The sequence below is a fragment of the Haliotis rubra genome, unplaced genomic scaffold (genome assembly GCF_003918875.1).
Source record: "Haliotis rubra isolate DU_JTF1 unplaced genomic scaffold, ASM391887v1 Scf190, whole genome shotgun sequence".
NCBI lineage: Eukaryota > Metazoa > Mollusca > Gastropoda > Lepetellida > Haliotidae > Haliotis > Haliotis rubra.
The window spans coordinates 1,070,757-1,082,996 of record NW_025765892.1 but is presented as its reverse complement, the minus strand read 5'-3'; the positions used below and the strand labels follow the sequence as shown (position 1 = coordinate 1,082,996).

General features: G+C 39.9%; 1 long non-coding RNA gene across 1 annotated transcript; it reads right to left on the bottom strand.

Moving 5' to 3' along the window:
* Positions 1–3,019: 3,019 nt before the first annotated feature.
* On the bottom strand, positions 3,020–11,335 carry LOC124274404. The gene is made up of 4 exons (XR_006897930.1): positions 11,207–11,335; positions 11,003–11,027; positions 10,641–10,707; positions 3,020–3,511 (listed from the first exon to the last, which is right to left on the bottom strand). It is a non-coding gene; the product is annotated as an uncharacterized LOC124274404 (long non-coding RNA).
* Between the last annotated feature and the right edge of the window lie 905 nt (positions 11,336–12,240).

Genomic DNA, 12,240 nt, shown 5'->3' with positions numbered 1-12,240 from the left:
GTGGACAGGTGTTCAATTCTAGCAAATAGCCGGCGAATGACATCTCTGATGACCCGGATGTCAAAAGAATCTAACTTTGGATGCCTACCTTTTTGTACAAGGTTTTGTTTCTTGGTTGTTGGTTTATTTTTCACACTTTTTAGCATGATTTTCTTTTTCATGCCAGGAGCAAAAGTTGTACGTTTCATGTAATCCGACACCTTATAAATCGGTTTGCTACGTTTGCTCTCTTTTAAAAAAAATTAAACACATTTCTAATTAAACGTTCAGCATCATCTGAATAAGCTTTCATGATGACAGCTAGAAGTAGTCAATGTGAATGATCCAAACGGTCTATCACTGTGCAGTGCACAGGTAACTATCATGAACTGCACGTGCATTTACCTTTATGACCCAACACTGCCGCTGTTACAGGTCATTGGCTCCCTCCCTCTGCAAGCCGTCTGCGTTCTGCTGTTTATTTTGTTGACAGTTACATAGACAGATTCTTTAATACAAATGCATAAAATCGGTGATTTACAATGTGATTAGGTTGTCTGACAAAACATCCACTTGCACAGTTTGAGATCGATTGGATCATTGGATGAAGAGATATTTACAAAAACGGGTCCACATGCATTTCATGCCAAACTATAGAGTTTGATGTCACTTATTTGTTGCAAACGAAAGCCATCCACGGTTTCCAGTGTTTTGACTACTTCGTCCATGGCCGAATACAATCCTATCCTTATATAAAATAAGTTAGAAAATAATATTTAATTGGTTTTCAGTTAATCTTTGATTGATGTACCTAAGGCTCATAAAGTTTAGATTTTCGTATAAATTAACACCAAGGATTAAAGGGATGCCATTCGTTTATATTAAGATAAACCTAAGGGTATTGATCCTTGTCGTTTTTTAAATACGCCAATTTTGATGTTAATGTTCATTACCCCAGCATATTGTTAACCTGTTCAAAAGTACCAGATCTTCCTCGGGGGATCTACAAGATAAACTTCTATCATGAGTGTGGTTTTTAAGTTTATGGGTAGGAAAACATACAATTGGTAATCAGGTATGTCGGATGTCAAAATTGCAGCAAGGTCGGTGGGGGCTAACACATTGCCGGTATGACCTGGTATTCACAAAACTTGTATCGTATTATCAAATTTCGGAGTAAAGGACGTGAGAATAATTCTGTTGCTCTCTTATACGTTACTTCGGAGACATAATCATTTTTTAATGCTATATTGGGTGAGTCCCTGGGTCTCTTTGAAATATCCCAGTGTCACTTCTCGCCACATGTACACATTGTTTGGTAAGTGAAAAGCGTATAAGGTATTTTCCTTGCTGGGTTGATCGAATTCTCTTGTGTCCCTGAGATCATAGCGCATTTTGCAATGTCCATGATATTATATGATAATTATGATAATTTTATGAAATAGATTTCAATTGGTTTTCCAAAAGTGTTTCGTGCATGAACTTCAAGCCAACGTGATGTGAATTTATCGGTAAGAAAATTTTGTTGAGTGAAATTTTATTTTCCAAGGTAACATTGACCCCTCGAGACTCGTGTAAGCTGTCGTGCTCCTCTGTATGTAAATTGCACAAACGTGATGTTGATGTTTTTTAGTCCAATGGAGTTTGACTCCCATCACAATTATGACATTATCATTGGGACTTGCCCCAGTACTTTAAAAAAAACCCAGGCCATTGTCAACATCAAAAACATAGGCAAAGATTGTTTGAGGGTATCAATCAGATCTGCTTTGTTTCCGTTCACAATTAATTCAAATAGAACTTCCAGCTATCCAGCAGACGATGGACTGAACTGGGACGGCATAGTCGAACCCACCCCCATCTTGTATATTTCAAAAGTCGAAAAACAAAACGATTTTGCCATCAACGTGTAGGTCCTATACGATGGGAAAACGAATCCTCTCGTGATCTACTAAGGTCCGGACGCGGCCGAAAAGTTTCTTACTTCCTGCAACGCGAAGAAGAGATCATCAGGAAAAATTTATACAGAATCATCCCCATGTGCATGACATTGGACGACTTGCGAGTTCATAAGAATGCCACTCATTGCCACGTATGCAAACACCTGCTCAAAGGCGATTCGGTGAGAGATCACTGTCACGTCAACTGCGGTGAGCACAACACGTGCAACTCAATCCCAAAATCATACCCATTCACGTGGTGTTGCACAACCTTCGCAGATACGATTTGCACCTCATCACGCAAGTCATCTCGAAAATTGAAGGCAACATAAACTGCATCCTGGAGAACCTAGTGAAAGCGAACGACCCGATACCTTCTACATAAGCAATCGATACACTGACGTGGCGACTCGGCCACTGTTGCTGAGAAAAGGCGTTTATCCGTACCAGTTCATGAACGACTGGTCTAGATTCGACCAAACGCGATTACCTCCTATGGACTGCTTTTACAGTCACTTGACTGAAAATATTCAGAAAACCTGATTGAAACAATACGACTTGGATCCCACCTGGTATTACACCAGTCCCGGTTCTCTCCTGGGATGCCTTGTTGAAAAAGACCAGTGTGGATTTGAAACCTTCGACTACGACATGCACCTGTTTATCAAGAAAGGTTTGAGAGGTGGGATTTTGATGTCTGCTTGGCGCTACGCCAAATCCAACAAGAAGCACGTGGACGGCTACGACTCGAGCAAACCGACCAAACCGATTCTCTACCTCGACGCAAACAACCTGTATGGCGAGGCATACTGTCAGGGTGGCGGTTCGCAAAAAATATCGTGATTGGGACCTGATATCGTACCACCATTCTATATACTACTCAACTAGTATTCCAAAACCTATGGCAAGGTATATTATTTGAAGTTAACACCGGAGGCTTTTAAATCAATGAGATTTAAAGAGTCATAACATGACTACAAGACAGAAATAATGTTCTTGAGATGCATATAGAAGTTGGTATTCAAGTATAAGACAAAATATTATGGATGTCAACTTCTTTATTGTATACATATTCAACTGATGAAAGGGCAAGGAAAAGCCCAGAAACGTTGTGCATGCAATAAAGAAGAAGTTGACATCATAATATTTTGTCTTTAAACACAGAAATAGATGTAACATTCAAGCTTGTGCTCACACCTTGAGATCGAAAGGAAAGAATTGGGCCTGAAAAGCAGCCAGACAGTGATGTGTGTGTAGAAGGCGACATGATGATCACAATGTGAAGCAGTCAATAACAAACATCAGTTACAATTATCTTCATAAATCTCTTCCCTACTATTCCACACTACACATCTTTCTTTGTAGGTCCAAAATGAATTTTCCAAAAACATTCGGTCCAAATCGGTCTTGGTGACAAACTGTCTTCAGACGCCGAACACAGTAAGAGACGGAAGTTCCTGCTTGGTCGGTACTTGTGTGCATGTACCATGGGCACAGTTCCATAATGTTCCCGACGACGTATTAGAGATCTTCAGTTTGCACATCAGATTTAGGCAAGTCCACTCCCACGGTGGTATAGACATGACGAGACTCTGGAACAGCAATGTATATATATGTATTACTGTTGTATTGAGGTACTGAGCAGAAAAGTCGGCCATTTTGTTTTTATGACGCCATCACAACGATGTGTGAACTTTTTGTGACCTAATCTATGTTGATAGTGAGTTTTGAACCTATAAACCCCATCCCCCTTTTGGATGAGTCACCTTCTGGCCCAGGTGTGTGACCTTTAGGTTGACCTTAGTGGTCTGTGATAGTAATATCCTCTATTTTGTTTTATGACATTATCACACGGTTGTGTGATCAAATGTATATAAGTTCATTCTAGGTGGGCCCATGACTCCATCACCAGGCTCAATTTTAGTGGGCCATTCAGAAGTTGGTTCCTTTTATTGAATTTTCAACTTAGAATTAATATTACAATATGAATATTAGGTGGATTTAGACCGTCATTTAGGGAGAATTGTGTGACGGAATTAAATACAGGAAATAGACCCTCAAAAGCAGTTGAGGACTGGTGAGTGAGTTTAGTTTTACGCCACTCGCAGCAATATTCCAGCTATATGGCAGCAGTCTGTAAATAATCGAGTCTAAGTAGCATGATGCATGTGAATCATGTTCAGTTGTGTGTTGAGATGGCACCTATGGAAGAGTACTTGAATAGGATATATTATGATCCAGAACATCCTGGTGGTTATGCTGGACCCAAGAAACTGTACGAAGCTGTGAAAGCTGAGGGTGAGTTTAAAATTGGCTTACATAGAATTAGGAAATGGTTGAAAGGTCAAGACACCTATACCATGACTAATCAATTTAGGAGAACGTTTCCAAGAAATGAGTATGTGGTCGAAGGTCTTGATCTCATGGATATGGTTTCACTGGCAAAGTAAAACAATGGTGTGAAGTATATATTAGTCATCACTGATTTATTTTCACGATTTCTATGGGTGTATCTGCTGATGTTAACAAAGTGTCAAGAAGTGGTGAAAGCACTGAATGAGTTATGGAATACACAAGATTGTTGACCTGGTATTTTTCAATCTGAGATGGGCTCAGAATTTAAGAATCGATAGGTTGAAAGACTTTTTGAAAAAGCACTAGGTAACTCAACTGTTTACACTGAATGAAACCAAGGCCCTCTATGCTGAGAGTCATTAAAACCATTAAAATAAAACTCTATAGATATATATGAACCATACTAAACATAGAATGTTAGGACAGTCTCCTGCTAGTGTAAATCATAAAAATGAAGATGAAGTGAGACTCTCACGGTATTTGATTAAACTCCCAAATGTTAAACATTGTAAAAAGAAGTTCATCTTTAAAGTGGGAGATAAAGTTCGAATAAGTTATTTAAAAGGAAAATTTGATAGAGAGTATCAAGAGAAATGGTTTGGTGAAATCTTTACAGTAATAAGAAGATATTGGTCTCAAGGCAACGACGTCTACAAGCTTAAAGATTGGGGTGGCAATCCTATCGAAGGTGCCTTTTATTCATCAGAGCTACAAGCAGTGGTGAGGTGAGGTGAAATTGGGTTTTACGTCGTGCTTGAGAATATTTCGCTCATATGACGACGTGCATGCGTGTGTATGTGTATGTGCGGCTGCTTGTACTAGCCCAGACTTAAGCTGGTTTTATAGTGCTAGCCCACTGAGATACCATGCCGCAGTGAAGCAGGAATACCCCACTCAGACACATTATACTGACTCCAAGCCGACCAGTCCTTGTTGTACCCATTAATGCTGAGCGCACAACAAGTCTTTTGGTATGACGCGGTCGGGGATTGAACCCGCGACCTTCCGGTCTCCGGATACTTGTTACCTAACTGTAAGATTAAATCTAAACATGGATAGATACATTATGATCAGAAGTACAGATATCCCAACAAAAAACTTTTAACGTCAGAGTGGGTTTGAATGAACCATTACATCATGACCAAAGGTGCAGGATAGGACTAACAGAAATATCTATATTGTCCTGGGACATAGACAAAAACTCGGAATGTTGTGACATTTATACCTATTCCTCATTGTGCGATTCATCGTATGTTGGAGAAACTAAACAGCCATTATTGAGACATTTATGTCTCATTGGAAACCGAAAAGAATGTTCTTTTTCATTTTTTCAGTGTCAGTATGTCCCTATGAACCTCAGAGATTTACAGACTCTTGATATCTATATAAAAGTCCACGAGGGCAATCCAGCTTCATTTATCCGTGGACCAGTGACAGTGACACTTCAACTCAAGCTGCTCCTGTTTTGGTTTTCATCATGAATAATCCGCAATACAAACTTTATGTACCGATGCTGATAAATGGACATCATTCTATAATATGTGGAGGAGAAAACCAGAGTGGAAGAAAGACAAATGGAAAGAACCAGAAACCACAGAACAGCCTAAGATCTATTGTATTACCCCTATTCAACAAGTGGTCAAACAGGCCAAGGCTCTTATTCAGTTGCAGAAGAAAGGGGGATCTAAAGCTGATAAAATGATTTCCTCCTCCCAGAGTCCCATGAAGAAATGGAAGACAACGTTTTAGACAAAAGCAGCCAGTAGACAGGTTAGTCGTCATTTAGACTCGATGCAGTCAACAACGTGTCCCGTGTGCAGTCTCACGTTTTGTTTTCAAGAAGGGATGTTATGCTTAGACATCTCAGGATTCAACACAGACGAGCAACACAGCCACCACCACCACTACAAGTACCATCACCTATGATGCAACCAGTGCAACCACATTCATCAGAAGGTACTACCAAGTCATTGGAACAATTTAGGCTACTATATCCATTCACCATGAACGTGTCAGGGCAAACCTCCTGTGGGAAAACGTACTTAGTGAAGCAGCTTCTAGAAAGGATGAACATTAAACCTTATCCTGAACGTATTATATGGCTCTACAAATGATGGCAACCACTGTATAATGCCGTTCAGACATGTGTTTATCCTTACGTTGAATTGCTTCTCACCTCGAAAAGGATGCGTTTCTGGACCCCAGTGTTGTGAACATCGTTTTGCTTGATGACTTAATGTCTACTGCCAGCAAAGATCCACGAATTACAGATCTTTTTTATTGAAGGAAGTCATCATCATAATGTCTCAGTGATAGCCTTGAACCAGAATTTGTATTACAGTAAGGATCCTACACAACAAAGGAACTGTCATTATCTGTTCAACAACCCTATCGATAAACAACCCATGATGACTTTGGCGAGGCAAATGTATCCGGAAAATTATAATTATTTCATGGAGCCATTTCAAAGGGCTACCCACAAAACCTTATGGGTACTTGTTGGTTGATCTAAAACCCCAGACACCTCCCCATTTGCGACTTTGTCCCAATGCATTCAGTTGAAAAGGAGACCTCCAAGGTAGGACAATTCAGTCCGAGTTAGACTTTCAGAGTGAGCAGACGTGTGAAGAAAACCTCCAAACAATGCCATCTTGTGATGACTGTGGACTCATGTTTCAAGACGTGCATGATTTGGAAAAACACAGAAAAAACTGGTGTCCCAAAACGTCCTCAGTGGGTCCACTTGGAATACCCCAAGTGGGTTTCAAAAGGAAGTGGGAGAAAGACGACAACTTCTCTGCTGTGAAGGGACCACGTCCGCAGGTGAACTGTGACTATTGTGGTCAAGTGTTTAGCAATAACCACAACTTACAAAGACATTTACACGATAAACAATGACCTGAAATGGAAAATGATAATGATGATGATGATGATGATGATGAATCGTTAAGCAATGTCACAGACAACATGAAAAAGAGGAAAAATAAGATAGCTGAGCAAGTATGACAGCTGTACATGAAAAGAGGTTTAAAACGAAGACATGATAAAAGCCAAACTGATTAAATTAATATGAATCACTTTTAAAGAGATGTATGCACGATTTATTACTTACCTGTATCATATGCAGTGGGGTCCAAAAAACACAAGAAATACTGACTTGAATAATATGTATCATGAAGTGTTTTCAAAACTGTACAAATATAAATTTTGGGTGGAAGGCTTGATTGAAGATGACAATGAAGACAACATATCTGAGAGTGACGCATCTGGACAGGAGGATGAGTGTGAGTGAGTGAGTGAGTTGGGTTTTACGCCGCTTTTAGCAATATTCCAGCAATATCACGGCGGGGGACACCAGAAATGGGCTTCACATAATTGTACCCATGTGGGGAATCGAACCCGGGTCTTCGGCGTGACGAGCGAACGCCTTAACCATTAGGCTACCCCACCGCCCCGACAGGAGGATGAGGAGGGGCAATGAGACAATGTAATTCACAAAAGATGTTAAGTAGACTTTGGGAGTGCTCCTATACTATTGTCTACTGATGAAAACGGAGCTAATGAATATGATTGAAATCTGTATATCTTTCTTGTTTCTTGATGTATATCTACTTGCTCATTGGCATTAGACAGCTGTTCATTGTAAAATTCTGTATTCTACAAGTGATAAATAATATCAATTTCAGCCTTTACCCTATTTCACTGAATACATTTAACCTACAATACAGTTCTTAACACCAGAGGTCTGCACCTTTTCATTCAGAACAACCCCATAAAGTACTATTACCAGTCACATGCTGTTTAAACCAGTGTGACATAAAAGTAGATTTGTGCTTCATTACAGATCAAACAAATGTTGATCACGTTATTGTGACATTTGTCATTGTCCAGCTACTTGTTCAACCACTTGATACTTAATTCACCATACGTGACGTTGTAACAAGTTATTCAGTTTAGTGACCACCAGTCCTCAAGACCTGTGAAGGTCCGGGTTAGAATATTGATCTTCAGTAACCCATGCTTGTCGTAAGTGGCGACTAACGGGATCGGGTGGTCAGGCTCACTGATTTGGTTGACACATGCCATCGATTCCAAATTGCGCAGATCGATGCTCATTCTGTTGATCACTCGATTGTCTGGTCCAGACTCGATTATTTACAGACCGCCTCCATATAGCTGGAATATTTCTGAGAGTGGCGTAAAGCTAAACTCACTCACTCACTCACCAGTCCTCAACTGGGTAAGACTTCTGCCCGTATCACACCTAAATTTAAGGATGAGGAAAAAGAATAGAGTGGCATTTTAAGAAGTAGAATATGTCTTTCAGTATGTTCAGATACAATTAAAGAAACATGTTAAAACTCATCCTTATCAGATGAAGAATATATATTCAGGTGATATGATTTGACCAGAATGAAATTTAAAGGGGGATGCGGGCAGAAGTCTTTCCCTCAACTGCTTTTGAGGGTCTATTTCCTGTATTTAATTCCGGTCACACACTTCTCCCTAAATGACGGTCTAAATCCACCTAATATTCATATTGTAATATTAATTCTAAGTTGAAAATTCAATAAAAGATATAAATAATTACAACGTATCTATGCATCAAATTTATAATATGATGTTTGCTGTGTGAACTCAACACTCGAGTCAGAAAATCAAACTCATACCACTCTTATTCATAAAATAATTAAATAATAATCCAGAATTGAAAACATGGACCCAACTTCTGAATGCCCACTAAAATTGAGTCCGGGGGATGGAGTCATGGGCCCACATTTTGCCACACCTAGAATGAACTCGGGTATACATTTGATGACACAACAGTGTGATAACGTCATAAAACACAATAGAGGATATGACTATAACAGACCACTAAGGTCAACCTAAAGGTCACACACCTGGGCCGGAAGGGGACTCATCCAAAAGGGGGCTGGGGCTTAAGGGTTCAAAACTCACTGTCAAAATCGATTAGGTCACAACAAGTTCACACATCTCTGTGATGACATCATAAAAGCAAAATGGCCGACTTTTCTGCTCAATACCCAGGTATACAACATATTACGCTTCATTCATCATTAAAATATTTCTACACCATTCTTGCATAGCAGAATCAGTATCTATAGAATGCATATATACTGAAAGCCATTGACAATGCAAATTAACATTCATACTTTCTTTACTCACACTAATTTCAACATATATAAACCTAACTGGCAGATATGTTTTAAGTGAACATCTGTGAATAATTTCATCTGAAAATGTCCAGTCAACAACAACATCAGTGACGCAACAACGACATCACACAAAGGAGGGGTCACTTGCAGTCAATATCGTGTGTCCACCGTGCGCTGCAAGACATGCTCGCAGTCTTTGGGGCATTGAAAAACACACACTTCTCAGGAACAGCTGTTGGATGGTCTGCAGCCTCTGATGGTCTGTGGTCTGATCATGACACCACCCCCTCCAAAACGATCATGTTCAAGGACACAGTTTGGCGCAAGTCTTTCTCCTTTACGCCGATAAATCTGTGGACGTCAATCTGCAAAGGATAAGTTAAACCTGGATTCATCTGACAAAATGACATCTGGCCATGTCCTGTTGCCAAGATTGTCCCAAGATGCAATAAGGTTGGACCACGGTACGGGTGACGACACCGGATGTTGAAGGCAGCAAGGAGTCCTTGCACCTTTTGGGCGCTGAAATGACGTTGACTTGTCCCAATTGTCCTCCTTGCCTTATCATCAGCTGTTTGGAACCGATTTCGCAAGTGTGAAACTCGGATATTGCGGTTTTGTCGAGCTGTTATCACAGTTGGTGCACCAGGTCGCGGACGATCAGCAACACTTCCGGTAGCCCGAAAACGTTGTCTGAGTCGACTTACAGTGGATGGATGCACATTAAAGTGCCTGGCAATCATCACATCTGAAGCACCTTGGCTGACCATACCGATAACCTGATTCCTTTCGTCTTGTGTCAAGTGTGGCATTTTCTCAAAGTGATTGAGTTCCACAATTCCTTGTGCTTTTACAGGGCCTGGGTGCAGGTGATGCATATGCACAACGTGTTTCATGAATGTGGTTGTGTTTACGAGAAATGTCAAAGGTTCAGTTTTAAGTATCAAAGTTCATGTGAGAGGAATGCTCCGGGACTCGAACTCGAAATGGGCCAGAATAACAGCCTTTTATCCCTACATCCTCTGTATCGCAGGGAAATATCTTCAATAGAACTTGTAAGTTTCAGGACAACAAATACCAATTGCGTTATTAATGGCTTTCATTATATGTCTTGATAACTTCCGTTGAAATTCTTATGCATGTGAGATTTTTTGCATTGTTAACACTTCGAAATCAACAGTATTCATACCTGGGACTGGTAGTGAGGCATGGTTATGTTGTCCTCTCACCTGGACTCTCTCTTGAATATCCTGAAACTAATGACATCAGCAATAAACTGATAAACAATTCTCTGTCAGCGTATTTAAAGCAGACACTCCCTCTCTCTCTCACACACACAAACAGGTAAAAACACTATGTACTGTGGCCATACTGTACACACAGAGACTAAGTCTTGCACGCGCGCACACACACAGACACACACACACTATCCTCCAATATCAAAGTGACATGCTGTTCAAAGCGGCGTCGCACACACATATAAACACTCGCACTCACTCACACACACACGATTCCATTGTCAAAGTTGGGAAGTGTATCTACTGTACGTACATTTTTGATTCCGAATGTCTTTGATCTGAAACAAATTACGGAACTGTATGATACACAGGGAATAGGTCAATCCAACATGACTTTTATCAGCGTACATTATGAAATATGTGTCTGGTATAGAGGATTCCTTGGTGTTTGTTTCCATTATGATTAAATAATGCGTCGGTTGAATAATGTACATTTACTAAGAAAACTGCATATTACCTGGGTTTGTGTTTAGCTTCATGATGAAATGAATGATCTCAACGATGAGGACGAGGATGAGGAGTGCTGCTACAGTCCCCGCCACTATAACAAGGGTTGGCGTTTGAGAGTTGTCCACTGATGTATCGCCAGCCGCTGAAACATAGACACGACATACGGGCATATACAAGCATAGGGTGTAAGAACTGTCTGCAATTCTATCAGTTTATTGCATGAAGGCCATAGGCCATATACAAAATAAATAATTTTGCATAATATGTACAACATGTACAACATACGACACACCCGTTACATTGAATGTCTTCTCAATACAAGCGCATGATAAATATATAGAGCTACCTTACATTGTAATACAGTTTTGTAGGATTAATATTTGAATGTAGCCATTGTGGAAAATATATTTATCTCAAATCATTATATACAGGACAAAGAAATAAAAAGTGTAGCTCATTCTCTACAGTATTACAAAATGGACAGAACATTTGTGACTTTACAATAGATGAATATCTTCCTTGGTTAACAGATAAATCGTTTAGGCCAAGTCTCAGGCGTTTGATAAGATTACAAAGACTTTGAATACGCAAGTTTTATAGATACGACTCAGGTTCAAGTAAATATTTAAACTCACGATAACAGACATATCTTGAAGTTTCACATAAAGATGAATGACAGTCTTGTTTAAAGATATCGATAGCCCTGGTACGAAAATGTTTGATAAATGCCTTAACATCACAAACCGTTTGGGATAACCAAACAAATCCAAAGCAATATCTAAACAAAAGATTACGAATACGGGTTGCCCAAATATTTTTACCAATATTATCAAGATGGACAATACCACATGTTATCTCTCCACGTAATCCGTCGCCTGATGGAGTGCCACGTTAATGCAAAAATTCGTTGGTGATAGAAGCGGCAGTGCTGACCAGTTTGGCAAATGTTGTTTTCGGATGAAGCAGGTGTATTTTGGGCCCAACAGAGTGTGATGTTGACGGAATGAGGATATCCATGCCGTTAACATAAGTCGGAATGAT